General features: G+C 40.4%; 1 pseudogene across 1 annotated transcript; it reads left to right on the top strand.

The window, feature by feature from the left end:
• Nucleotides 1-1,293: 1,293 nt before the first annotated feature.
• On the top strand, nucleotides 1,294-4,674 carry LOC309626923 (metalloendopeptidase OMA1, mitochondrial pseudogene; annotated as a pseudogene). The gene is made up of 2 exons: nucleotides 1,294-1,401; nucleotides 2,642-4,674. The product of its transcript is annotated as a metalloendopeptidase OMA1, mitochondrial pseudogene (transcript).
• Nucleotides 4,675-4,943: the final 269 nt, after the last annotated feature.

Below are 4,943 nucleotides of genomic sequence, written 5' to 3'. Positions count from 1 at the left end.
CAGCCAGGAAAATCTGTCATGTTATAAATTCAAGGTCTCTAACTTCTCATGTGAAGGTACCATAGCCCAAGAATCTTACTCTGTTTCTCCAGTCATCTCATCCTCATATTCTCAAACCTTGTCCATGTTCCTCAAACCTCTGAGTCCCTTTCTCCCTCATCTCTCAACAGCAGTTGCCTCCTTGTTTAGATAAAATATAAATCACCAGGTGAGAACTCCTCAACTTTGCATGATCAAACTCATTTTCTTCTCTTCCCATCACAAAGGAGGAGGCATGCCTCCTTCCCAAAGTCAATTCCTTCACCCATGCTAGGAGCCCCTCTCTCTCACCTCCTGAATACCCTACACAGGTGTTTCTCTCCCAGTGTGCCAGAGCACACATGAGATTCTTGGACTCTTCACACACCTGTCAGACAAATGTATCTTTGCTATGACTAAGGACCCTCACAGTCATTGCAGAATTTGTCAGAAAAAATATCAAGGGATACTGGTCCAGCAACCTGAAGTATTCTAGCACATATTTAAAGTGTGCCATCCCACTCATATAAAGCCTATCCCTCTGTGATAGATTATTTCAGTAAGCACTTAAATATGCTGGAGACTCTATCATCTTCAAAACAAGAAAATGTATGAGCATTGGACAGAAATGCTCCCTCCATTCTTCTTTATGCCTCTACTACCTTATCTTCTCAAAAGGATGTCTGCACTTTCTCCTTCCATTTCCTCACCTCCCTTCACTCCTTAACTCTCATCTATTTGTCTCCCCACCTGCCCCTATAACCACCCCTTACTAAGCTCACCAGAGAAAGTTCCCTTTCTCTTTTCACCTTACTTGGTGTCTCAGCAGTATCCATCCCAGAAGACCATCCCTTCCATCCTAAAACATGAAGATGACGTTGTCCTCTCCTCATTTCCTTCAGAATCCCCAAGCCATCTGTCTCTCAGTCTGTTTCACTCCTTGATTCTGGTGGGCACTATGATTACCTCCTTAATATCCAGGCTCCTTTATTTTGATAACTGAACCAGTGTTGTCCAGATAGGCAAGCCTCAGGCTCACAACCAATGAGCAGTAGAGAACCTAACTTCACTCTCAACGTTTGTTTGGGTTGTACAGGGTTCAAATTAATCACCATAATCCCATTCTCAAGTTTACCAAATTTTGGCTCAGAGATAGGCGTGTGACCCAACTCTAGCCAATGAAAGGAGAGCTTTCCCTAGGGACTTCAGAGGGGGAAGCCTCCTCCTTCTCTGAGAAAGTAGCAGACCCACTCTCCTTTTTCAGTGTGGAAAAAGATGCATGTAGCCTTCGAAATTATAGGCAGCCATCCTGAGACTGCAGAAGGACTCAGCCTTAGAAGGAAGCTAACACCACATGAGGCAGCACCCAGAAGTGGGAGAAAAGTGAGAACTTGGTGACGCAATTAAACTGCTGAATCTAATTAAAGCCCACGTTGCCACTGGTTGTTCTTATGTCATAACCCTCTATTGTTCAAGCCAGTCTGGGTTGGTCTAATATTTGCAACCAAACTCATTTCTGACTCACTGACTGGCCTTTAATCTTTGGATTTCCTCTAGTATCTGGTCGTTTTTTCTCTTCCCAATTTTCATCCATCCCCATGGCGCCAGTAACCATTTATATGTTGACAATCAAAATTATATCTCTAGACCAGACCTGTCCTCTAAAGGCTAGCTATATATATTCAACTGCTGACTAAGTATCTCCCTCTGCATGGCTCATAGGTAGCTTACACTCATCAAGTCCAAAACTAAACTTATCTACTCCTCCCCTCACCCAGGCACTCACATACAACCCATTCCTCCTACAGGGTTCCTTGGCTTAATAAATGCACCAAGTCTGAAACTTTTGAGTCAGCTATATCTCTTCCCTCTACCTCACCCCTCATATTCAATCAATTTTCACATTCTGCCAGTTCTACGCCTGAGTATTTCTAACCTATTTTTCTCCATCTTAGTCTAAACCTCCGATATCTTTGCCTGAAATATGCAATAACCTCTCCTATCTGGTCTCCCACCTCTACACCTGCCACTCTCTAGTGTACCCACTTTGCAGGCTGAAGGAACTTTGTAAAATGGAAATTTATCATGATGTTCTCTGCTTAAACTTAGTGCCCAAAATCATTATAGTTAATATCATAATCTCTCATAAATTCTTCCCCAAAACAATAATAACTGTTATTGCTTTTTATTTCATTTATTTGGCTCATTTATCAAACTCCTAAGTTCTTTGCAATATTTCATTTACTCTTCCCAAGAACACTGTGGAGAAGCTTATATGTTGCCATTCATTTACAAGGGAAGAAACTGAGGTTCAGAGAGGAGATTAAGTAGCTTTCCCAAGGTCACCCGGCTGGAAATAGGAGAGTTGGAATTTGCTCAGTTCCAGTGGTTGAGTTCTTAACTGGTACTTAGTATGACTACAAGCCTCTGTATGACTTGGTCCCTCCTCACCATTCTAGCTTCATCTCAGGAAACTCTTCACAGCTTAATAATCCAGTCATAACTGTCTCTTCCTGTCTCTCAAATATGTGGCCCTTCCTCACCAGTTCCCTATGTCTGGAATAGTCTCTCCCTTCTCTGAAACAGGCCAGGTATCAGAACTTGCTGATGTGGTGTCTCATAGATATCATCAAAGACCCAGGTTCTTTGTGCTCTCTGCTGTGACATCCACAGCCTCTGTCTCATCCTTCTGGGCCATGAACTAGCACGTGCAGTATTTAGGCAAGCAGTAGAAAAGGCTGTTTGGTTCACTTATGGGATTTCTTAGGTCTGCTTTTTCTCACAATGATTTGGGTCATTTGTCCTTGGGATAGTTTGACACTTTGGGGCCAGTGGATATAGTTTAAATTGCAGGAGTATATTTTTGATAGACTGTATAGTACAACATTAGAGGCTGAAGCTGACAAAATTGGACCACAGCTTGCTGCAAAGGCTTGTGTGGACCTGAGAGCCAGTTCAGTGTTTGACAGCAGGTGGAATTTGCAGATAGCCTCCATGGTCATTATCCATCCACACACCCTTCTCATGGAAATCAAGCTGAACACTTCCATAGACTTATCCCTCAGGCTTTCAAAATTAGAGAGATCTGTAATTGCCCACCACTTTCCGGACCAGACCCTCGATTACTATTCAAACTCAGCATGAAGGATTTTCTTGAAGAATCAGAGAAAGAAGACCTAAATATCACTGTTAAGAAACAGAAAATTGATACTATTCTCATTCAAGAAACCAGGAGCAAATACTGCTACCATGTATAGTTGAGAAAAGAACAAGTTGATTTAAAATTTGTAAGACACAGGATATATGAAGAATGCAGCAATCCTTATCTTTTTTAGGTTACTTTTTTAAAAATGATGTTTGAAATGAAAAAGAATGAATATTCAGCATCAAATCATGTATATTACTGCTATTATCTAAATTCTTCTATTAGGTGTTTATTTTTCATAAAATATTGATGTATTTTAACCTATTTAAAATACCTTCAATGAGGAAAATGCCATAGAATAAATTTGTATTATATGATGTTTTTTAAATTCTATAAACTTTCATAGGTATAAGATATGGCAACATGCTTCCTCTTTCACATCTGGCTGAAGAGAGAGTAACTGTTTTTACCCAACTATGGAACAACATTTCTTCCCCTTCAAAACTGAGGCCAACTTAGGCCATGGGCTCTCTACTGCTGAACAAGTAATTGGCACTAGAATCATGTCATCTGTGACAAGGGGTATGGGATTACTAATGTGGCTTAGACCAATTAGTATGTATCCTGGAAGCAGAGGCCAATTTCCCAAACTGTATTGCTGTGACACGGTGACCAAGGGGATGGAGTAGACATTGTTGCATCAGCTGTAATGTTCTCAATATCAACCCTAAACCAGCTAAGTACCATTAATATTTCAAGTCTCAGTTTTAAACTGAGACTAAAAATTAATTCATTCAATGCATATTTTTTGGTTGCTAGACATTAAGCTAGGCACTAGGTTTACAATGGTGAGCAGAATAGACAGGATCCCTGTCCTGTGGAGCTTACAGTTTAGGGGAAAGGATAGAAGAAACTGAACCCAAGCAAACATGTAATGACAATGCATGGTGGGTGCTCTAAGGGAGAACAATTAGTATAAGAGTAGCGGTCAAAATTAAGATATGGTGTTAGCTACCAAATGTAAAATAGATAGCTAGTGGGAAGCAGCCGCATAGCACAGGGAGATCAGCTCGGTGCTTTGTGACCATCTAGAGGGGTGGGGGGGGGGTGGGAGAGGGAGGGTGGGAGGGAGGGAGACGCAAGAGGGAAGAGATATGGGGATATATGTATATGTATAACTGATTCACTTTGTTATAAAGCAGAAACTAACACACCATAGTAAAGCAAGTATACTCCAATAAAGATGTTAAAAAAAAAAAAAAAAAGATATGGTGTTAGAAATGGCCATCTTGAAGAAATGCAGATCAGCTCAGACCAGAAAGATGAGTAGAAAATAGCCAGGCAATAGGAGAAAGAAACAGCAAGTAGAAACAAGTGAGGGAAAAAAAAAAAAAAAACCCAGCCCAAGGTACCTGACAAGCAATCTAGTCTCTTTTCATTTCACCAATCATTTGCTTCTTTATTTTTCCTTTCCAAATGATGTGAACATCTGTGGAGACTTGTAACATAAAATTTTTAAGCCTATATATTATCAATATAAAGGCATCACTTCCAGCAGGTGGAAGGGGGAAGTGGGGAGGGAAGATCAAGGATGGTAAGGGTAGTTAATGTCCCATTTATACAGAGAGGCTTGAAATACTGGCTAAATCGATGGGACTAGAAATAAAAGTGTAAATATGTTATCTTTAAAATTTTTAAGATAAACATCAGGTTTAATATTAAGTGAGCAAAGCTTTGGCTTTCTGTGCCTTCAAAGTCCCAGTGAAGAAAAAAATATAGA

Source organism: Balaenoptera borealis, assembly GCF_965194805.1.
Source record: "Balaenoptera borealis genome assembly, chromosome: 3".
In the NCBI taxonomy this organism is placed as follows: domain Eukaryota; kingdom Metazoa; phylum Chordata; class Mammalia; order Artiodactyla; family Balaenopteridae; genus Balaenoptera; species Balaenoptera borealis.
This window is presented reverse-complemented; position numbering and strand designations above follow the sequence as displayed.